We start from the raw sequence: 25027 nt of genomic DNA on the forward strand, positions 1-25027 counted from the left end.
GTCAGCAGGATTGCATTTGAGTGGCAGCTGAGGGGTTAAGGCACACATGTGCCTGCATGCTAATGTTAGAACTTTAGTGAGGCTTACTGAGGAACGCCATAAAATTTCTAAGGTTATTCACTTTATCAGCAATCAAACCTACCAGTTCAGGAAGTATGGTAGATCAATCTTTGAGAAAAGCTTGTTCTGGTACTCTAGTGGTTTCTCTGTGTGTAAAATAGAACCAGGACTAGGAGTTTGACGTGCATGATCCTTTGAGTCCCTTCCAACTCAAAATATTCTATGATTCTGTGATTTTGAAAATAAATGATCATTGAAAGAGTATTTAGCATATGAATAAAAATAGGGTGGTTAAGTGAAAAAAACATTTAATCAACATTTTAACAGTCAGATAAGAATGCCTGTTAACTAATAAACTGACAGTTTAGTGAAAGAGACTTCATCTACATAGAGTCCTTGTCATCCCACTAAAAGAGAGCATTCTACAAAGAATGTAAATTATATTTACTTGCTTGATAGAAAAATTGAATAATAATCTTTTACTTATGCTGAGGACCAAGATAGCTACTGTTTGTAATGGAGCTCAGGTGGTTTATCCCTGCTGAGGATTTAGCCCCATCCTTTTTTTTGAGCTAGATTTCTCAGCACTTTACTTAAAAGTAAAAGGGAACATGGATTAGAGCAAAACTGGGTCTACACACTGAAGTTGCATCCTGCTGCTGTTCCAGTCAGGTTCTAGGTTTAAGACAAGATTGTTAAGTAGCAAACACCATGCTAGGAGTTGAATGCATGAACTTTATTTCCAGCTCTCTTGCTATGTAACTTTAAATATCTCATGAAACCTCTTAACTCATAGAGTTGTTGTCTGAAAATTGGTAACTATCACAGGCATGTTTGTGCCTGTGTATAAACTGTGGTTTATGAAGCCCCTTAAATGCTTAGTGGAAAGACATGCTTTGAAGGGTTGTTACTGGTTTGTTGTGTGATGTTGATAAAGACAGAGGAGGTGCCATTACAAGACAGACAGTCCTTACTGGTGGGATGATGCTGGCATTTGCCTGGGTACATCCCATGTTAAATCTTTCACCTTAGACAAAACTATTTGATGCCCAGAGTTTCAAAATTAATTTGAAAAAGGTAAGCACTTTGCATCTTCTGAAGTGCTGTGTGAATTTCCTTAGAATCAGATAACAGAATGATTCAGAGCAAGCTTCAAGCCCAACAGAATGCATATGGATGTAGAGACAAGAAAGACGGGCCACAGTGATAAATAGAGCAAGCTTCAAGCCCAACAGAATATATATGGCTGTAGAGACAAGAAAGACGGGCCACAGTGATAAAAGGAAGCTCACAGATGAAATATCTGAAGTGTCCACTGAAGAGTGGACAGACATGAATCAGAATCAGTTACCATGCACCGGTTTTAATGTGAGAACCCTTGATATCCTTTGGGCTGCAACAGGCATTTAGATCTTGTTGCAACCAATTCTTGTTCCTTCTAATTAAAACCAGAATGCATTCAATACTCTAATGCAAAGTGCTCATATAAATTACTTGCATTCTTCTACTTGAGTTATTAAGTCAAAACAACCCCACATGAAAAGGGACTGCAGTATGCTCTGACAGCCTATGCACAGTGCTCATAGATAAGAAAAATATTTCCTGAGATGCATGATAAAAAGCCAATCCTAAAAACCCTAGTAGGCAGGACAGGGTGTGCAGGCTGCCTGCTCAAGCTATGTATTCATCTTGCATGGAGCTTATAAACAGTGGGTAACATGGTACTATACTTTCATGTGGTTTTATTATTAGTTAAAAAAAACCCAGGGACAGTATTTACATAGCAATTCTATGTTTGGAAAGGTAGGCACTTTTAAAGCACATAGAGCTGACACGCCTCAAGGCTATACCTCATTAGCTTGCTTATGTTACCTAGCTATATATCTCTGGGAATGGAGTAGGTGCTTTACATACAAATGAAAGATGTGGGCGGAGGAGGAAAGGGGGCTGAATTATTCACTTTTCTGCCCTGCAGCTTGTGTAATCGTGCATGCTATGGCAAAGTGGATGTAAAATACCCTAAGCAAGGTTTGAAGCTGGTCTAAGTTAGTACAGCTTGTTGAAGTTGACAAATATCACGGGCAGCTTCTGTGAAGGCTTAGATCTGTGTGATATTCACTGCTGTGAATGACTGCAAGGAATCGGGTCTGAGATCCCAGGCCTTCTTTATTCATAGTAAATAAACATAGGAAATCAGGGGGAATGATCGGAAAGCAAAATATTTTGCAAAATACTTTGAGTTGCACAGGTTTCCAGACATGTGAGCAGGTAACTGGACTCCATTTAGGCAGATAGACGTCAGCTGGCTGCTCTTGAAGAGTAGGAAAAATAGGTGTCAGAGAAGAATTCCTGTTCCAAGCCACTAATTGACTCTTTTTTTTTTTTGATATTCATAAGCAATCTAGATTGGGAATAAAACTCTTAGTCAATGTGACAGTGGCATGGGTTAGTACACAATGCAAATGCCAGGAAAATGCATAAAAAACCAAATGCAGTTTCTGAGTTAATTAATTGCTCAGCAGTGGTAAAGCAATGTAACCATTTATTAAAATAGACAAGGTTTTGTGTGCAAGTCACAGCTGAATTGGCTGCTAATTAAGAAAGAGCTAATACTCATTTAGATAATAGTCTTGTCAATAATTGTGGACAAAAGGAAGAAAAATTTTATTCACTGGAAAAAAATAGAATTGATGACTTCTGGATATTGAAATCTGAAAAAAAATTAATGAGTTTGAGAGCTATATATACTAAATGGTACCAGATACTTCCTGTTGAGTGACTTTGTTCTATTAGACACCTGCCAGGACACTTTTCTCTCATCACTCATCATTATCATTGGCTATGGTTTTATTGTGTATTTGATAATGTACTTAAGGGACTCTTTAAATACACTGTGTGGGAGTAAAGAGGATGGGAATAAAAATTTGTTTATAATAATTTCTTTGTTTATCTACTGATAGAAATTCCAAACTTCATAATGGGTATAAAGATGCAATTTTGAAATATGTATTTCCAGAACTCAGTGGAGGGATGGTCCAAGTCACAGATGGAGTTTAGGCTACATCCATGAATAGGCTCAGGTCTCAGAGAACATACATGGTGACATGAATGGCTTGCAGAGTGATTCATGGTGGCTTTCCTGGGGAGAGATGGCAATCCAAAATGAAATACAGAAAGGAGAGCTCCCAGTAATAATAGTATGTGCAAGGACACTCTGAAAATTATTCTTTCAGTTCTGATGGCAGCATCCTAATATGTTTCATGGGCCAGGACCTTGCTTTGTTCTTTCAAAAAATCTGATCAGTATTGGCTCTTTCCATTTACATGACCATCGGTCCCTGTCATAACCATCTTAAAGGATTATTTAGAGGTTGTGACTTGTCTGGAAAGTGAGATTTGCCCTTCTCAGCCTTCCAAAAATTTATTTTATAGATTTATGCCTTAGAGAACAAATACCTGGGCTTTGCAAGAAGTAGATCTGAGTTCTTCAGGTCAAACAGGCAAATTGCACGATGTGAGCCAGACGTCACCTTGATTGCAGACATCAGACAGAAAACTTCATAGTTCTTTTTGCGACACACTCCTGCCACTTCCTCTGGCAAAGATTTCACTTTCCTCTATACCAGACCAGTTTGTATGCTATTCTATAGACCCTAGGGGTAAGCTTTGGCATATCTAATCTTAGAGATCTCTAGTGTAAACTTCAGCTTCTGAGTGAATCTTTGAGATTCCCTTTATAGACAATAAGGAACAGGACTGTCTTGAGCAAAGTCTAATTGTATTGTAAAGCAGATGTGCAAAATAGGTTGGGTGAATCCTGCCTAAAAATACATATTTCTTTCCTCTAGAGTGTTGCTGCCTGTTCTGAGCTTCGCCTCCCCCTCCCAAAGACACGTGCTCCTGCCCATGTGCTCCGAGCTCCTTTGTTCCAAGCGCGGGCAAAGCCAAATGTAACTCAGACAGTGTCTGATTGGCCGGTCACCCTGGGTCCGCCCCCAGTCCTCCCCTTCCCCCTTCTCCTAATAAAAGATGGTCGAGGGGAGGCTCCGCCCTCTCTCTCAGCTCAGCTACTTTCCTGTGAACATCTCTGGTTGTCTGTCGCATTTGAAAGCTTCTAACTGCAGGGAATTGAGTGAGCAGGGAGCTATATTTCTCCCTCTTTGCTTCTGCTGATGGTATTTGCTTTGCAGCTGATTCAGGTACCGATTTTAGAGCTACTAAAGTGCTAGATCGCCCGTGCTACCTCTCTAGGCTGCTCAAGGCTTTCTAAGGCATTGAAATACAAGCGCTAGCTGGTATAAAGCTGAAAAGATACCTTCCACACTAGAGAGCTTCAGGTAACTAGCTCAAGATACACTTCTAGAGAGAAGCATGCATATCATTGACACCTGTATAAGATAAATCCCTCTCTAGAGTTCATCTCCCACCTCTAAAAGCCATTGAAGGAGGTAATAGAGGGTGAGAAATAGACACTGCTCCTGTCTCCTTCAACTTCTCTGTCTCAGGCTTCTCTTTTAAAATTTACAGAAATTACACTCAATTGTAATCTGTTGTCCTGTTGAGATAACCAGAAAATGAGTGTTTTGTTACTGGCCGTTTTGTAAGGATCTGTCTGGAAGCCTGCATGTCTTCTATTTTGCTTTTCTAAAAAGGTTCAGTGAAGAGAATGAATCATTCTAAGTCAGTTGGAGTTAGATCAGCTTTTTTTGGGAAGATTTTTATGTGTTTTACCTATTCCTCTTTTCTGAAGTTAATTTCTTACATTGTTTGTGTTTGGGACAGTTTCCCCCTTGTAAACTCTGAGCATAGTATAATCATAGAAAAACTAGTATTCATGTAATTCTTTCTTTTTTTGCTTCTCCACATCTGCTGTTCATCTGCATTCTGAATGTTCTGAGTTTAGGGACTTGTTCCTTGTGGACCGTGTGAACTCACAGTTAATTGACCTTGACATTGATCAGTGAGATGTGACCAGTTAACTTGACTCTAAAACATATTTTAGCTGGCAGTTTTAATTTTCAGCATTTTTAATGGAAAATGCAATGATACGTTGCAAGATGCTGGATGCCTTGGAAACCCATAACATTTACAAAATAATCACCAAATGTAAAGAAATAAACTAGCTGTTGACAACTTGTGGCAAAGAGGAGACTTGATCAAGCTTCACTTCGAACGTTGGAAGATGCTGACTGTATCATCAAAAAGTCATGAGTGTGTGTGCTGATAGAGGGATTTCAGTCCTGCGCGCCTATTGCTACATAGCTTTAGGTTGTTTTTCTTCAGGTCTAAGCCAATTTTCAAGAAACTGTTCTGTAGGCAGATAGTTCTGCCAAAAGCCCCTCAAACAAAACCAAAATAAGTCATGTGCTTAACTCAATCTTTACAATTTGGAATTTTTGGAAAATAAATATATATATCGCAATTCTAATTTTCAAGTCCTTTCCAGTGAACATCCATGTCATCACCTGTCAACAATCTCCATGTAACAAAATATATTATTATGGAGGTTTCACAGATAGCAATCTATAGATATATCATGGATAGTCTGGGAAGTGGGAAGTTATTATTTGTCAAGCTTATTCTAATAAACACTCATTCACTTGGGCTTTGTTTGCAGTTCCCAAGCTGAGAAATGCAATTTTGTGGGATTGTTTATTTTGCAACTTAATGCTAAAGCAGGAGGGACAGGCCTTACTTGGCAAGGACTGCAAACACTTCTGAATCTAGAGATTAAGTCTGCTTGTCTCTGACTGTACTTGATGATTTTTTGATTACTAGTGCTGATAAATATAAGGGCTTAACTAATGGCCATAGAGTGAGGATAAAAGAGGTAATTTGCTCAAGGGGCTTAACACTAACACCTTGAAAAGAGAATCTTTGGATTGAATTCAGCCATACACTCGTGTAAGAACCATCTATTGCTATTTATTATGACTTCAAAACCCCACCTCTTTAAATCACAAAATCATCAGTGTTGGAAGAGACCTTCAAGACCATCTTGTCCAACTGTCTACACAGCACCACCATAATCACTCCTAAACAATATCCCAAAGTGCCACTTCCAGATGCCTCTTTGAATATTTCCAGAGACAGTGACTTCACCACCTCCCTGGGCAACTAATTTCAATGCCTAAGCCCTCTAAGTGGGGAGAAAAAAAGAAATCTAAGCACAATTTAAGGCTATTTCCTCTTGACCCTTCACTTGACACATGTCAGAAGAGACTGACCCCACCTTGCTACAATGTCTTTTCATGTGGTTGTAGTGAGAATATAAAGTCCCCCCCTGAGCCTCTTCTTCCTCAGACTAAACACCCCAGTTCCCTCAGCTGCTCCTCATAAGACTTGTGCTTCAGACCCATCCCCAGCTCTGCTGCCCTTCTCTGGACACGCTCCAGCACCTCAATGTCTTTCTCATTGTGAGGGGTCCAGAACTGAACAGAGGATTTGAGGTGCGGCCTCACCAGTGCCAAGTACAGGGGGACAATCACTGCCCTGGGCCTGCTGGCCACACTATTGCTGACACAGAATTCCAGGATGGCACTGGCCTTCTTGGCCACCTGGGCACAGCTGGTTCATGTTCAGCTGCTGTCAACCAGCACCTCAGGTCCGTCCTTTTCTGCTGGGCAGTTTTCCGGCCACTCTGCCCCCAGTCTAGAGCTGCAGGGGGTTGTTGTTACCAAATGTTTTAATAAGTTTTGTCTTGAACAGTATAGAGGATCTAGTAAGTGTTGTGTATATTTATAGAAAGACATCCAAGACATTGCTAGGAGGAAGGTATTATCCAAAGATGGGAAAAATTGAATTGATGATGATATTATTCTTCATAGTTGTAAATATTATCAGGCATACGTTTACAAAGACGCAGTCCAAGCTCATGAATTGTCCATTGGATTAGAAATCCTCATATTCAGGTCTATTTTGTTTTCCTATATTTGAGCACATTTATGTTAGATGTGGAAGTTCTTTCAGTCTTGTTAGGTATTTTTATAGAGACTGTGTGCATGCAATAAAGTCTAGTAAAACTAATGGCCTCTAAAAGTCTGTGACCAAACATTCTGCAATTTTCTTTGATTTAGGAACATGAACAAGCATCAAACTTACAACAAACTTCAATGCAATTCTCTCGCAGTTTATTCAGTGTGAGAACAAAACTTTACTAAGTGCTTGAGATTCACTTGGTCTCTGTCTCAACCTTTGTCTCTCATCAGGTTCATCAAAGCTTTTAGGAGATACAGAAGCTTTTTGATGAAAAGCAGACTAGGTCTGAATTGATAGCAGGATGATACTGAATTTTGATTTTTTTTTTTTTTTGGCAACCCTGAAGTTTTTTTAAAGCAATGTACAGTGGCTTTTAACAGGAAAAAGGTGTGATCATAGACAGTTTAAAGTAGAGCACCTAGACAGGAAAACATAATATTTCTCTTCATTCCCCCAAGCGCTTAAAAGCATCTGGTAGCTGATGAACCTTTCAGTCTAGTGGGAAAGTAGAAGTTCAGTGTTAAACTGGAAATGTCATGCAAGTGTCAGATTCGTTATCTTTTGAGGTGTCTCACAGCTTTTACCTACACTCTGGCCGAGCCCTTTTCAAGAGATGGTGATGCCTCTGAAAGGCATTAATGTTTTTATTTTTGTTATCAAGAAACTTTCCCTCCCTTTCACTGCTAAGTTAAAAATAAAGATGAGAAAAACTAGCCAAGCAGTTCTCTCTCTCCTCTTAAATTACCTTGATTGTTGTAGTTCCAAACAGGCTTATTTTCCAGCTTTGTCTGGCTGTTTGGTAGGCTGGTAAAGAGATGAAAAAATTACTTTTGTAGAGCGAGACTCAAGGAGAAAATATTGAAAACTTCTTTTAGGCTGTTTCCTCTTTGATTACTAACTTCTTTCCTTTCAATGCAGGTATTTGGGTAACTGTTCAATCAAGATCTTTCTTAGAGGCCATTTGGCAACGGTATAAGGATATCTCTGCCAGGGTCACCTCACTCCATTTTCACATCCATCCTAACAGCTTCACCATCCCCCTGTATCCTACTGCAGCTCAAATCTCCGTGTAGACTCCCCATAACTGCCTGTCTCTCACCTTTATCCCTTTAGGCTTTGTCTCTCCAAGAAAACTCCTCCCTGCTATTTTACTCCTGGCTCTTCCTCTTTTATCTTCTGGTTGTCCATATCCCTAGGCAGTGAATCACAGAGTCCTAAAGGGGAAGTGAAGTGCCAAAATAGGGTGCCTGGATAGTTGCTGCTTTTGGCAGTGACTCCAGCCCTAGCAGAGCCTGTTTTCGTGCAGTCTCACTGTGGAAAGTAGGCGGGAGTTGGGTGCTTCATGTCACTCCAGTACATTTGATCCAGGTCTGAAAACAGCCTGGCTGGTACTCAACCCTTCTTTGCCCTCCTCCTCTTGCTGCCAGATGCAGTCTTTTTCTTTTCTGAAAGCTACTGATCATCCTCCTTCAGTCCGATGGCCTTCAGGAAAACAGGGAATTTCAGGTATGTGGTCTGAGAAATTCCTTCATTTTCTCATCAGTTTCTGCACTGACTGCAGGAGGGCAACAACACAACTCCACTTTTCTTTTTCAAACAAGGCACCTAGCTGGCAGTGCCTTTAAACACAACATTTTAGAGGGAGATGCCAAAAGCATAATAAACAGACTGAAATTATAAATCCATTGCTATCACAGAGCTTACAAGTTCTTAGCTGACTTGCCTGTGCATAGCTGGTTGTTTTCTTTTTGCATAGCAGCCTGTAATTAAAATATTCATGTGCAGATTGCAGTCCATTTAGGGCTGAATGCTGCTAGATGCTGAGCAAAATTTGAACAGTGCTGAGAGATCTCAGCTGCCAAGGAAGAGAGGAGGCTCAGAGTAGTCTGAGTTGGCCAGCATCTGGCAGACTGCCTTAACATTGATTTGTTCTTATGTTAGGATAAAACTGGCAAGGAACAGGAAAGCAGTTTAAGGCTCAATTAACAAACAGACTTTAAAAAATGTATTTCACTTTCTGCCTTAGGCTTTGCCTTAGGGTTAGCCCTGTTCACAGAGCTAAGACTAAAAGAAAAAACTGCTTATATACATAATATCCTGTAAACAGTTATCCCCTGTATAAGGGCAATTCAAAATATATCAATGTCACAGACACTCTGGTATGGTAATCAATCAGGCTGGTATTAGGTCAAATTATTCAGTAGAATAGCTAAGATTTATTTGTAAAAGGTTTGTTTGTTTGTGTGTTTGAAGTTTTCATAGTGTTTGAACTGGAAAAAATAAAAATAAAATAGTCTCTTTTGAATTTGGGCATACATTAGGCTGGGCTGAAGAAGTTATATGGCACAAGGAGACTATCGTTGTCCTAGTCATGGAGAATATTGTGGAGGAAAAGGTAAAGCTTTCCTGCTGTTGGGACATATGTTAGATAAATATATTAATTATGGCAGTGGCTACTTCTTTCCCGTTGCACTTCACAAATGTGCAGAGGGCCTATGCTGTAACCATGGGTAGTTTTGACTAACTCACTTGTGAGTTCTTACAAAGGCTTATGTTATGGCAAAGAAGAGTGTTTTTTTTTGAGAAGTGTTTTTGGAAAAGCAGTGAAAGTCATCTCTGCAGAATGACTGTGACTGGGGCCATGGTACTGTGATCACCTTCTAGGAGCTACTGCCTGGAGAGAGGATGTCCCACTGCTGCTCTCCCTATCTGCAAAACATCTAGGAGACTGGGGATTTGAAACTCTTCAATGCATTACAATCTTTGTACTCCCTTAATGGGGTCAACAGCCATACTATCCTTGGCTGAATTTTCTGAGGTTTTGCAGAGGTCTTTGTGCAGAAGTTAAAAGCTAAAACAATAAAATGGCAAGACAAGCATCCATCTGCTTTATCTTGTTAAATTTATTTCTGATTATCTGACTTTATGAGACCTTTTTGCCTCTCTTTCCAGGTGATATCAAGAGAGAATAATTCCTTCCAGAGCAAAGTGATTCACTGTTAGTCTACATTCTGTTTGTCTATACAGTTTCCCTAAGTTGCTGTGACAGTAGTGATAAAGGAGATCTACTTCACCCTTCTATGTATTTTTTTCATTTTGGAAGCTGCAGAGAAATATTTCTAAATTAAGCTGATTCAAGGTTTCTTAGCGCTGTAAAAAACCAGATCCTGCTGCCCACAAGATTGAGCTTGGGGGTGCTTATGTTATGGGGAAGAAAGAGAGCAGAAAGAATATGGGACAAGATGTTGCACAGAGAGATAATGAGTTTGGAGAGCCAGGAACAGGATGCAGGGCTGACCTTTGGGAAGAAGGCACACCACCTCTTTTCTTTAGCAAGAAAACCACAAGAACCAGCCCCCTGGAGTTTATGTAGGCTATAAGCAACTGAGCAACTCAGCCAATTGGCCTCAAAGAAATACAGAAATATCATTGCATTCTCTCTTTCTTGATGGGAGCTTCTCTGCTGAACTTACATGAAAGGCACAGCATGGGATGTAGGCTGAGGAATGGCAGATGCCCCTCTGCTGTTCTCTGTTCACTGCTCATGTTCAAATCTGTAACAAGGAGCTGATCTAAGAGTGACAGTAAGAGAAAAAACCATTCAACTAGCCTCTTATAAAGGTTAGACAAAATATCATATTGGGATGTTTGGTTTGGTTTTTCTTTGTGTTTTGTTTTTATTTCATATCAGCTGCACAATTTGAGGCTTAAAAATAAGGATGATATGTTATTTTTGTAAGTCTGAAGAGTCCCTTTGAAGGTTAATTTATCATAAAGCTTGTAATGCTTATGATAAATTACCTTTTTCATGAAAAGTTGAATAATGGCCATAAATAAGTACAGGATTTCCTAATTGTATCCAAGTGGTAGTAACTGATATAAGTATATAAAATGTTTTAATAAATAGTATGAGTAACTAGTTCTTAAAGGAAACTTCTTTTGCAATCAGACGATGCTTTTTTATATTCATTCTTTCTAGGGAATTGAAACTACAGTTGTTATCTAGATTATGTAAATTCAGTTGCAATGGAAGTTTAATTTTATTTTTTAAAGATGTATGATATGAAAAAATACTAGAGTATTTAAAATTTCCCCTTGAAAAGTCATTCAGATTTTAAAGAGCAGTCACTATTAAATATTACACTTGGTTAAAGATGGATAGTAGTTTTTTCATCTTTGCTGAGACTGGATTTTTCCCTGCAGTCCAGAATACCTGAGTGCTTTGTCTTCTCTGGGGGGTGAAGTCCTTAATTTTCTTACTATGATATATTTTAATGTAGCACCTGCTGCTGTTCTTGGAAGTCTTGGGAGGCTTATTGACAATCTTGTTTTAAACACAGATCAAATAACACGGGTATTGTCTAATTTTTTTTCTCAGATCTGTTTCATTGTCTACCCCTATCATTTCATATCTTAAGATGACAGGGCATGAAATTGTCTACCAATTTGCCTGGTAGATCTGAATTCAAGTGGAATCCCTCCGTATTATGTTCATCATATTTAACCATTCATGTTGCATCAGCAGGGAAAAGTCCTCTGAAGAACTTTCAAACACCCTTGTTTTTTGCAGGATTCAGTCATAGATTGACTACCTTATATTTTGTTAATCAGGCAGAGATGTTGCACATCTTTATCTGTAATGCCTTTTTCAGCTCTGCCTGTATAATCCATTCCTTTCATTTACCTCCTTTTTTCTGCTTTTCTATTCTGCACTGCATGCCTATTTATCCCTTCTCAAATAAACAGTTCACAACTTTTTGTGGTATATTCCACAGAATCCCAGCTGACAGTCTGTGTTTGGCTTTTATGCATACTTGAGTGGACCTTGTGCAATTGGAAAAAAACCCTGACTGGGTTTAGGTGGAATTGCTTGTGGTATAGATAAAGACAAAACTGGTTTGTTAAGTGTGTAAAGTCTCCAAAATTCAGTGCAGGGTAAGGAAAGGAGTGGATAAAAAGGAGATCTTCTTGGTATTCTGAAAAACTCCCAGCTAGTTATTTGGTACCCTGATATTTCCAAATACTGTCTCATTTATAACCACAAAGATGCTTGCAAATGAGTGAGGCTCATAAAGAAAAGAATCATTATGACATTTCAGCTCCTCAAGAAATGATGTCTGCTGAGTGTGTGTGTAAGGATGAACTTACGTCTAGAAAGCACAGTTTATAATGATAACCTGTGGTTCTTTCCTACCTTTACCTCAAACTGCTTGTAATTCACTTAATTTCTCTCTTTCTCAGTGGCTATAGCAATACAACTTCTTCACCTTGAAAATAAAACTGTAAAGCACAATTTTGTTTCTCTCGAAAAGCAGTGTAGTATGCATTTGTTGAGAATCAGTTTGGGATTCATGGACTGAAAGAACTTTTTTCCTTTCTTTTTCTCCTTCCCATAAAAATTATTTGCACTCCTGACCCCTCTTCCATCCTCCTCATGTTCTAGTTGCTTGTCAATATATGAACTCTTGGATATGGCAATGTTTCATGCAGGGCCACTGCACTATTTGTAGCTTCTCTGTGATTAATATTCTGTCATTTAAGTCCAGTCCTGTGTTCCTAATGTCAAACTGGTTTTGTTCAATATGATCAGAAAGGTAGCATATGTTTCCATGTTGAGTCCCACTGCCATTTCTGGAGGTATCTCCTATTAATCAAGAAGGCTACTTTGTCATAGTGCAGCTAAAGTTATCACCAAACTTTTAAGTACAAAGTTTGAATAATAATGACTCCTCTTTTGCTAAATGGAGTTAACACAGATGAATAGCTTTCCTGATGGTTTATTATATCAGTCTTTCAGAACATTGACTGATTTGTTTTTATTACCATGAAAGCTTTTGTCTTATGAAAATTACTTGGGACCACAGGTCAATGTTTTTCATGTCACATTTCTATAATAAGTACATTGCTTTATTATACTTTGTATTCTGCCACTGCAACCTGTATGTCAGTTAAATTTATTTGTCATGATACCACTGCCAGGCTACCATTAAATTGTTAAAGGATATTCAGGAAATGTTGTTGCAGTAACCTTTAGAGGAAGACATATGGAAATGGACTATAACTGTTAATTAACATTTCGAACCACAAACCTTCCAAAGTATAAGGCCTGGTATGGATCACTACACATGAGCAGAATACTTAGAGGGATGATGATCATGCTTTTCCTGAGACAACAGATGCTTCAAGTTCAAATTGCCTATCTATCTATTTAAACTAGGAGACTAAACTGTTAAAGAACAAAAATGAAGTCTAGAGAAAGATTGAAATTTATGTCTCTCTTCTGTCCATCCACACCAATCTCAAAAATAAAATGGCCTGTAACTCTTGTCTGTCTCAACAGTGTTTAAAAATTGCAGCTCACAGAAGAACAGAGAGCATAAGGGATGCATAAGAAAAGAGAACCCATGGGAGAAGCTCCTGAGGTGTTTCAGGTTAAGCTGAACCAGGGATCCCAAGTCTTGGATACATCACACTCCCCACTGGAGAAGGCAATGACAGAGAAGAGGTTGCTGTCTCTGAGCTAACATGCTGTGATGCTTCCCAGACATGTCCTGGGAATAAAAAGTTGGACTGCTTGCAGATAGGCTGAAGCTGGGGAGGATTAAACTTTCCTGCTCCAGACATTGTGATCTCGAACAAGATTGGTATGTTAAGGGATATTTAGAACATTAATTGTTCATGCATCAGAGCTGGTCAGAATTCCTGAAGCTAGAGTTCTTAATGCTGATGCCATAGTAATATAAGTAGCTGAAGATGACATAATCCATCACTGTTGAAGAAAGAGTCTCACTGCTTTTCTGCCTGTTAAACTTTGATTTACATTGATTCCCTGACATGGTTTGGTGTGGGGCTGCACAAATCCTTGTGGCAGCATAAACTATCATAGGAACATGCTGGATTTTTGAAGGTGGGAGAAACAGGGAGCTGTGTGTACCAAAACAGGTTTGGAGTTACAGTGGGAACAGTAGTCCCAACAGGCAGCTGCTAACAACATGGAATAGGGATAAAAATAGAGTGAGGTTGAAGCAGGACATGTGCTTGTAGCCCAAGCAAGTATGGTTAGGTGAAAATATACATGGGTAAGTATGATATGTGTGAAAAGCAAAATGATAGACAATGAAAGGAAATCCACAGGCTTGAGAAGACAGAATTGTTTGCTCTGAAAGGAATGATGTTGTCTATCAAATCTGACAGAAAGCCCCAATTTTGCCAGGTTTGATCTGCCTGACCTCACTGTATGTAAGCCTAAGCTGCGCAACAATCTGAAGAGTGTAAAAAATGGGAGGGGTCAATTGAATACAAGTTTTTTTTCCTGTGGACACTAAGGTAACTGAAGTAAATTGAAAATTTGTGGTGAACTCAGACAACGGACTGATGATTGAATCAAAGTTTTTGTACTTTCCTAAGCATTAGATTTCATAGATGGCACTGTGAATTCTGGTTATGTACATGTGGGTAGGTAGCTATTCTCACAGCACCTCTCCAAGTATTAGCTTGTTTTCCTTCTTTTGGGTTATTGCCTGGCACAAACAGTATAAAATAGGTTGCAGGAGCTCAATAATCAAGCTTAAAATATTCAGAGAATGCAGCATTAGAATTACATATTTGAGAGGAAAAACTATTTAAAGATAGAAATACGGGACACCAATATAATTATTGTTTCCATTGTTCCATTGTTCACTGTTGTCTCACTAGGTGAAAACTAAAACAGAGGCTTTGGAAAGAACTGCAGTGTATCTTTCATGCAGGTTCCTTCTCACTACAGTGTATTTCAGCTTCCAAAATTACCCTTCTGGAAAGGTTCTTCCTACTTAATCCACTGCTTTCATTAGAGTTGTTCTTTTTCATTATTCCTTATAAGTTTAGGGCTAATCAGCAAATATCAAAATTTCTTGCTTTTCTGAAAGCAGTTTCTCTATGAAACAAGTGTGGATGTCCACAAGTTCTTCTTGAGTTTTGGAGTAGCAGTAAACCCCTAACTTGTTTAAGTATTTGAAGTTTTCACTTGGCTTGGATGAAATAAAATATATTGTAACATAGACATAGAAAAAGAGAAATTGCTTTAAGGAATATTCCAATGCAGTTCACTAACCATCAAGTACTGTTCTACTTCTCTGAGCTTAAATCTCTACTGACATGAATCTTTTATATCCTGCAGTGCAAGTTGTACTACTTGGATAACTAATACAGTTAAAGCAGAGATTTCATTAGACCTGAGAAAGTTTGGAATTGGTTGTGATTGTTGAGCAATTGAGTCTCCACTTTGTGGCAGTGGAAATTTTTTATGTTTTAATAAAAAAATATTCTTGAATGTATTCCTGAACTTGATTTTAGCCATCACTAGTTTAAAAAAAGAAAAAAAACATAATTTGAAATGTGTTTTTGAGACAGCAAGACAGCAGTTTGAAGGTATATTTTCTGTGTAGTAGTACATGTTGGTTCCTCTTTTTATCTGTGGCTTTTAATGTGAGTTTATTAGCATGGAAATTAGAATGATGACGTTAAATAAGATGAGCAGACAATGACAGAAGAATAAAGGGGAATTGTGACAGTCACAGAGGCAGGTCTAACAAAACCATGGCCAAAGGTTTTCTGTATCTATATATAATACTGTGCCAAATTCAGCAACTGCTACAGTGGGGATTCTGTAACATGATGTGTCAAACAAGGAGGCCCATGGGAAAGAAATATATATGGACCGATTCTTGAGCATTGCAACTGTTTATGGAAGTTATGTGTACTGAAATATGACATGTTTTACCTAGAGTAGGACAAAACATAAATATTGAACATTTTATTTGTTTAAAAAACATACTTGGGCCTATCCTAAAACCAATCATGTTTTTACCCCAAAATGGGCCAAAAAGATATTAATTTATTTTGCTTAGAACTCCAAGGTGATACTTTGATGAACTTCATGAGGTTTCTGCTGTCCTGTTTCCTGAGTTTATTAGGGTCCCTATGTATTGGATTGTGGCTTGGTATCTGTTGTAGCCATCATTTCCCTAAAATGGACATATGTTAGCCTTGTTTACACTCATTAGGGCCCTCCTCTGATTGCTGCAGTTTTCCCCAGGTGATGGGCAGTAACCTCACAGTCATGCTGGAGATCTCTGTGGACAACTAAAGGAGCCCCTTACACTGAGTATGTCCAGTCTGTAGGCAGTTCCTGGACTACTGCTCCCCTGCTGATGATTGCTCCTCTTCTTTGCAGAAACACAAAGGTCCAGGAGCAGCTTTTACCTGTGAAGACAAAGGCAAGAAAGGCATTTAACCTTTTCAGTGCAAGTTCTCTGCCCTTCAGCACACCCATGTTTTCATTGATCTTCCTTTTGCAGGCTCATGGACCTGTAGTATCCCTCTTTGTGAAGTCTTTGAGCACCAGATGGTTATGTCTTTCCTGATTTTGTCCCAAAATATTAAGTTGTAATTGTTTACCTCCCTTTTCTTGCTTAAATTCTTGTACATTCACTTTTTGCATTTTAGCCATCATGAGTGTCATCAGGCTTCCTAAGCTAGATGACACTTCCCTTTTTTACCTTTTTTTGAGTTCATGGTGTTTTGCCTGTTGCAAATATCCTGTAAATAGCATCTTGTGTAGTCTTTTTCCCATGACTTGGTTGGAAAAGAGGAAACAGTCTGATAAAGAAAATTTCAGTATAAACAACCTGTTTGACAAAATTGTAATAAAATGCAAAAGTTATTAACAGAAATTGTAGGGCTACTTCCTTTAACAAAAAATGTTTTACTGCTGTTGATAAAATGATGTATTTTTTCTTATTCAATTTGTTTGTTATTAATCTCTTCTCTCCCCACTATCCATAGGAAATGAATACTGTGTACCCAGACAGCCATAAACCTTCAGCTGCAGACCACTGACAGAAGTCTGTAGACCACCAGTTTGGGAAACCTCTGCTTTAAACTCTAAATGATTCAACATTTGTGTAAGTCAGACATATTCTGCTATTATATAACTAAATAATTTTATATCCATGTTCATTGTAATGCTAAGAGGTTCAGACAGTGTATGAACTGTTTACTCTTGCAAATGGTCTCTCTAATAATAAGGTGAACAAACTGAAAGTGTTTGTGAACTCTAAATATGGCCTTAAAATGTGCAGGAAAAGCTGTGTGCTGTTTGCAGGCTGTTAAAGAAATCCTTGCTACAGTGACATGTTTTGTAATGCTTACATGGTTTGAGTTGTTTTGGTTTTTTTTAACATGAATCTTTGGCTGAAAACAATATTCTAAACAACTAAGCTCCTCTTATATTGTTATTTAAGGCAAGGCTCAGATATTGTTGTTTATAATGCAAATGACTCATAGAAAGTACAGAGCTGAAACAGAGAAATTTTTTTTTCCCTAACTGAGTATTTCAGGCAAAGACAAATAGTGGTATTTAAATTTTTACTTCCTCTGTTTCTCTGACCTTTTTTTACTTTACATACATAGAGATACTATGGAAATGCAAAAGCATTACAAGGGGAGAAAAATTTGACTAATATAGGTTGAAGTGTTTTATGAATATAAAAATCACTTAAGTCACTGCTGAGATGCATTCATCTCTGGTAGTGCATAAAAGTTAATTAACAGTGCAGTGAACTGGAGGCAATTCAGAGAGAAGCATTATTAGATGAGGATGTACAAAGAAAGTGAAATGTCTTTCAGTTTACTGACTAAGGATGAATATCTACTAACGTCCACAAGTGACCTTGACAGCAAGGAGGAACAGTCTGACTGGGGATGTTCCTTGGGGTGTTCTCTCTGTGGGATTAATAGGATAAAAGAACAGGTGATCAGGCTGTGATGTGAAAGACTAAGGCCTTTTCCATCCTAATGTCTGGCAGCTGTTGAGGCTGCATCCATATAGCCTCTATATGCAGAAAAGAAAACATTTTTACTGATTGAGCACACTCATATAGGGCCACCTAATGTAAATTACACTTTTCTGTTGTATATATCTCAACTGAAAGTAGAGAACAGCAAAAGCCACTGAGGACTGGATACTGAATTCTAAACTTGGATAGATTTCAAGACAAGGAATAGTAAAGCCATTGTTTCGTGTATTTAAAGCTAAACTAGAACTACTGCTTAAAGTATTTTGAGAACAGTTCTGCCCTCACAAGGGGGGGGACTTAATACTCTTAATTAATCATTTTTGACTGTATTTCTTGTTATGGGATGACAGAGTTTCCTAGTGCCAGCCCTGGATAGGCTTACAAGAGCTATTAACCTCAAACATCTATTTGCATAGACTTTCCTGGTTTTATTCTGGTTACTCCTTTGTTGGAACACTTGGTGGAAAATAGGTGATTAGTCTGTGCCTGCTCCTGACAGCTGAATTTTCCTATCTTCAGTTTTCTTACCATTTTCTAGATAGATTTGGGATATGGAGTTTGTGAATAGTAACAGGCTGCTACTGGTGTGATCAAGGACAACTAGATTTCAAAAAAATCCTCAAATTTCCCTTGATTACATGTCTTCTGCTGTCAGCTTCTTCTCTCCTAGATTTTTCAGGATTTTCACTTGCTGTAGCTTCTCCATGCATGTTACACGAGTTCCTACGTCACTGTCAGAATTATGGGACTTTAAAATTTTAGCCCTATTTCTTCTATTCAAATGGTAAAATGAGATGGATCTATCTGCATCTTTATTCAGGTTAAGAATAATTGATATTCTAAAAAATAATTTCCAATCCAATACGTGATCAATTAATGTCCAGAAGCTCTCTTTCTCTATTGATGTCCAGAATGAAGGTTAAGAAGTGCTGCATCTTATTTTGAGTATAACAAAGTTGTAAAGCTAGGAGCTTGGTCGTTGCTTGTTTGAACTAAACCCTTGCTGTATTCCTCATTGGCTAGCCAGGCATTCAAAGAGCTCACATACAACTTGCTGATGTTTTGATGAGTGACTGAGGTCTGCAGATGAAGGTCCAGGAGAATTCCTGGGAAAGTGAGCTCTGTAGCAACTGGAAACAAAGCTGTGGTAGCTGGATGCTTTCACTTACCTGTTGTTCTAGACTGTGAGCTGGCAGTCAGTTGGCAAAAGGAGACAGAAATATATTCTGGAAAACATTTCTGTTCAAATGAGTAAAAGGATAGAGTAAAAATAAAACAAGAGTGAGAGACAGGAAGATAGCATGAAAATAACAATTTGAGTTATTGTCACAAGGGAGCATTGCACATGGCATCACATAATGCATGAGTTAATCATCACAACATTCTTTGGAAATGAAGCAGAAAAGTACAGAACATGACAAGAACTATATTCAAATGCAATAAAATCTTATTTGAAAGTTGTTTACATTTTAAAAAGTAGATCAGTAAATTAAGGGTAGGTTAAACTGGTTTGTGAAAATTCCAGGAACTTGGCAGAATTCATTCATACAGTGAAATTAATTTGAGGCTGACATATTTTCCTCCATAAGGTTGATTGCAGCAGGCTCCCCCTCACTGGAGACTGAGTCTTGTGCAGCATTCCTTAAGAAAGCAATGCTGGCAAACCAGGCTCTGACACAGTGAGTCAACTTAGCTCTTTGTACCTTACGTGGTTCCTTCATGGGTGTAATTCAGAGAAGTGCTGGCAGAGCACAGTGGCGGCACTGTTACCTGGACTGCAGTAGTGTGATAAACTATCACCAACCTGTGACACCCAAAGCAGACCCTCCCAGCAGTGTTTCCCATTGCTTCTGATAAGAATGTCTTCACTTTGCCAAGACTGGCTGCTGTATTTAGCAGAAAGGGGCCAAGTGGGGCTCCCCATGAGACCTCCCATCCTGGAGCTAATCTAGAAGTAACCAGGAGAGAGAGAGAAAAGGAGAAAAAACAAGAGCAATAAAGGAAATGATGTGAGGAAGAAAAACATGAAAGCAACAGAGGAAAACCACTTAAAACAAAACAAAAGAAAGGACAGGAAGGTTAAATTCACTCCCTGGGCCAGATGCATCCCTGGAGCCTCAGCAATGCAGCCCTGGCCATAGTGGATACCCTGGTGGAGCTAAGGTATTCCCTGAAACATGACTTTTGTCATGATGCATGATGTCATCTTCTAAAAAGGGGTTGTGTGATGTGTGCTATCCAACCTTCCCTGAAAAACTAGGACCTTACAATTGATATGGGTCATGATGTGGTTATGGGACTTAAGTGCTAAGAGTTACATATACCCCTGGAATTAATTTGACTGCTGTGTACCAAAATCTAGTTTATCTCCTTATTATCTTCCAACCATTAAATTGTTAGAGCTTGAGCTGTATAAATGCTTTAAAGAAAGGCAGCTTCTAGTCACAAAGGAATATTGCAGAAAATTTGCCTTCTGAGCATGGTTATGTAACGCCCACTTATTTTAATTAGACTTTAGCTCTCAGAGTCCCACTTTACCTAAGTGGCATGATCACTGAAACACAGTAGAGATCTGTGATAGCAAATGCAATCTATCTGCTCCTTTCAGCAGTGACTTACTTCTTCTTTAATATTATGTCTCTCAGGCATGTGAGCCCCAAGCAGCTACTTGCAGTGTTGTCTATTATTAGTGCTTACTCAGAATGGGTCTTGTTCTCCAGCAGAAGTGCAAGAAATGTCTGTGTAAGCACTGCATAGCTTTAATTCTCCTACAGAAGAGTGGTCCTCAGGGAGGAGAGTCAAATAAACAGCAGCCTAAACTGTACTCCAGGTAGCTGAACACCAGGAGCAGGACCAAACCCAATTACTCACAAAGTGATGCTGATGTTAGTGTTTTCTCAGGAAGATGCACCCAGCAGAGATGAGGTTTTTTTAAGTAAGTAAATTCCAACTAATTAAAGGTTTCCCTTCCTTCCATTCCTACTTGAAATTTTTGCTTCAATAAAGTCTTTGGCAAGCATGAAAAAGGTATCGTGATTACATCCATTAACTCCTTTAACCCTGCAGCCAACTGCCTCTTCTTCTCATAGTTTTTGTGATGTGTCCTGTTGCAGAACATGGAGACCCATTTGGTCATGCACTGAATGACTACAATTTCAGTGTTCAAACCCAAAACAAAAGACGAACTGTACATTTGTTGTATGCTAAAGGGATGATTTGTGCATGTAGGTGGCAACAATCCCGTTCTGGGTTTTGGTTCAGCATTCTTGCACTTCTAACTGAGCAGACAAAACAATTTGTTTCCATGTAATCATGGCAAGTCTACAGGAAATTCTTGATAATTGTGCTATGCTTTGTTATGATGGTGAATTACTGCATATGTTTCTGCCATACTCATTAGTCTTACTTTGCAGTCTTCACCCTGCATGTGCACTGACATAAATTGGACATTGAGATTAAAAGGCAGTGTCTTCATGAACCAGATTGTTTTAAGGTCACCTTTTTTATCTTGTTTTCTGACATTAGTTGCCCTTTCAAATCTGAAAATGGGAGACATCATACTTTTTTCTCTCACTGTCTGATTTAGAGACTGAATACTTTATAAAACATGCCATCCCTTAGTAAAAAAGCAGGAACTAATTCCAAGAATAAGTATCTTACAAAAGCAAACAAAAAATCCTATCCTATGTATAGATAAAACAGTCTTGGAGCAATAGGAAGTGTGGGCTGTGCCTGGAGAGATGAGATATAGCTGATAAAAATTCAGGAGTACATAACAACCCTTAGTGAGCATTTGCAGCAGTTTGTTTCACCGAGTGGATTGTTTACTTCTCAGAGCAGTCACTGCAGTCAAGCAGGAAAAGAAATGCAGTCGAGCATCTGCTACATGTCTTCTTTTCTCAGTGGACACTACAGTTTTTGCCAGACATGACGCATACACACAAGAGGCACGTTGGGAAGAAGCTCAAAGTACTCGCTCAGTCATCTGGCAGTATCTAGTCTAAAAGAATAGCTAACCACCAAATGGATAAGTTATATCAGGAACTATACCTGTGTAAACTGCATCCATAATCATGTTTATTATGGTCAATTCCTACAAAAATGTTGCAGTGGAGAAGTTAAAAGGAGGCTAAATGCAGAGATCACTTGAGTAATAGGATTGTCTGAAATTTTTTAAGGAAATTGGTCAGGAAACTGATATTTACAGAACATTAAGCTGTTGGAAAAATTACCATTTTTTGTTTAGATCTCTTAATAAAAGGCAACTTCTCTTTTGTCAAAAATGGACTGTCAAAACGTGAATATGTGTTTCTACATAGATATGCTCTCTCAGTGCTTCTTGTGTCTTTTGTTGCCTGATGTTTCAATGTACCAAATTTGTGGTGATCTTGCAGTGAGGGGCTCACCACAGGTCTGAATATACTTAAATACTCAAAGGTTAGTATCTAATGCCATGTCTGCCCAAGAATCTGAAGCACAGGCCAGTTCCAGCTTGGATCATAGCCAAGCTTGCCATGTACTGAGCCTGCATGAATAAACTGAGAGGTGTGAATTTTTAGTTCAAATGTTTTCCTGTGATAATGTGTCTAAATGCACTGCGAACCTGAGATGACATAAAACGTGGAGTTAACTTATGACCATCTAAATCTGATTATATAGCTGTGCCTTAAAATGACCCTTAAGCCCAAAATCACTCTTCTATAACTCTTGTGAAAGTAATTGCTGGTGCTTTCTGCTTGACTGGTTCTGAAGACAGAATATACAATGCATCCTTGTACTCCTAAGGAACATGTATGAATGAGCTTGTGCTGCGCTTTTCTCTTGTCAGTCTCTTGAATAGGAGGGAAACCATAATAAGCTACTTCTTATGAGTGCTACGTATACTGTGGCAGTATCATGGCCTTTCCAGATAAAGCGGTTCAAATTCCTAAATTCCAGAGATTCAGCTGACAACCGAGTTGCCTAAATTTGTTATGCCTACCTGCAGGAGTCTGTTTGTGGCCTAAAGGCTTGCTTCAGTCACCCCCACACAGGAACTGCTGCCATTTCAGATGCCCTGGAGTATGCAAGGCACCTTGACAGCTCTGCAAGATGTATTGCCAACAGGACAGACAGGTTATGCTGTCCATCTCAAATGGCACTGGCTCCTTCTGTGTGGGCAATGGATTGAACCCTCCGTATCAAAGCCCTTATTAGAGTCAATAAAGATCAAGGCTGGATTCACTGGAGCTGAGCGAATGATTCAGCTCTGCAGCTGCTGGTTCCCTTGGTTGGGGTGAACTGAATTGTGCACTAGGTTGTATTGGCTGGATTACTGCTGACTGCAGCAGGCAGATGTGTGCCTGCCTAAATATAGATAACTGTGTTTAAATAGCCTAAACACAAAAATAGTTTGAATGGTCAGGAATTAACTTTTGGAATTTGAAAGGATAGCAGCAGAAGCTTCTTTTCAGAACCAATACAGAGCAATCAGAGTACCTATAAAGTTTAAAGGCCTCATGGGTGTTTTTCCTATGGCAGTTTATAAGGGGAAACAGTTATTTACCTGGTATACAAAAATTAACATATAAGGCAGACCAATTAACAAATGACCTGTCAGACAGGTTCCCAAAGAAAAGCAGAGTCTATCGCTTTGTGGTTTTTAAATGCTAGAAGACACACTAATGATCGATGGGATGTTTGCAAGAGGTGAACTGGAGCTAGATAACATCACCACAGTTTTTGGCTGCTCTGATCCCAAAAGCTTTGTGGGGCAAGATTTCCCATTCCTCATTAATGAAGAGTTAAAAGGGAGGAGGTGTGCTATTTCTTTCAGTAATAGATTTTTCAGGTAGTAAATGCTGAGCTTTATGTGCTGTTTCTCTGCTACAGGGCTGGCCTTGTTGTACTGAAGACAGAGGTGCAGTAGCATTCACATGTGCAAAATTTAATTACTCTGATTTATCAAGCAATTATTTTTCCTACTAGTTTTATTTAACTGTGGGAGATCTCATCCTTTCTTTGACCGTAATGAGTGCATTTGCTTCGGGAAGCAATTTGCCATTCACAGATGAATTCTCTTTAACAGTGACTTTGCCTTTATTTTTCATTTTCAAATGAAATTACATTCTCAATTTGTTAGTAAATTTGAGCAGCAAATTCCTTAGTTTATGGGAACAGTGAATTCTTTATTGCATGATGACAGAGCTTCTTCAGGAAAGCGATTCCCATCAAAAGCTTCTAAAATTGATAAGCCATGCTGGTGGAAGATGGAAATTTTGAGTTTGAGCCACTAGGCTGGAGAAGATCTCATATTCAGAGTTCCTATAACCTGCATGAGAGCACTTGACTTCTAATCTATAACATAAATTATAATCACCACATCCATTTTTCAGCCATTTAAGTGAATTAAGGAGTGTTCTGTTTCAGAACATTTATAGAACAGAAACATTTATATCAAGTACATTATATCCAAAGTACTTGATATAAATACCAATGTCCAGGAGATGGTTTGAGTCTCTAACTGTCAGGCTTGCACAAGCTTTTAGCTCAAAGTTTCGATAAGGGGACACCATGTCATCTTGTTACTATTACCTCTGGTTAATATAGTGCTTGCTTTGTGATTCTCACTCCCATTTAGAAGTATCTATCTCTTCCTTGCATCATGAGAAGGGTTTGTTTGTACTGTGTATGTCTGTGGTTTCTTCTGAGGGATCAGATAAATCAAAGGAGGTGAATCTTATTCTGAAAATACAGGCTCTCACAGACAAGAGGGTTAGTTAGGTTGTCCTGCTTCTGCTGTCATGGGTTAGCAAGCATAGTCCCGGAAGTGATGTTCTTGCAAAGGGGTGCTTACAGCTTCCTCTGTGACCTAACAGAACCTATCAGATGGCCAGTTTGAATATGGACAATTCTTTAAGCCACTTAAAGTTGTGACCACCTCTGTGATCCACACTTAAGAATAGGAAACTCCCCCCATAACTCTGTCTCATTTCTGGTGTTGGGACAGGTGGCTGTGGGCCCCATGCTGGGGCCAGCGGGTCCAGCCCAGGCCCTGCTTGGGCCAGGCCGGGCTGGGCCACGGCCATCCTGGAGTCGATGGACCTGTTCCAGCCGTGGAACCCCCCCACAGCCCTGCTGTGGGCAGCTGGAGCGGCTCCCGGCGCCCCCCC

The 25027-nt window shown here is 39.0% G+C and overlaps 1 protein-coding gene across 10 annotated transcripts in view; it reads left to right on the forward strand.

The window, feature by feature from the left end:
- CUNH14orf132 (chromosome unknown C14orf132 homolog) overlaps positions 1-25027 on the forward strand; it is a 234467-nt gene that overhangs the window by 60119 nt on the left and 149321 nt on the right. For 9 of the 10 annotated variants that reach the window (XR_001860238.1, XR_001860239.1, XR_001860231.1 and 6 more), the window contains one exon: positions 16864-16982. The gene's annotated coding sequence lies outside the window, so the exon portion shown is untranslated. Of the gene's footprint in view, positions 1-8522; positions 8545-16863; positions 16983-25027 lie in introns of those variants that run through there. The other variant, XR_001860232.1, reaches the window with a different exon arrangement.

This window comes from Corvus brachyrhynchos, unplaced genomic scaffold (assembly GCF_000691975.1).
Source record: "Corvus brachyrhynchos isolate BGI_N302 unplaced genomic scaffold, ASM69197v1 scaffold1, whole genome shotgun sequence".
Lineage (NCBI taxonomy): Eukaryota > Metazoa > Chordata > Aves > Passeriformes > Corvidae > Corvus > Corvus brachyrhynchos.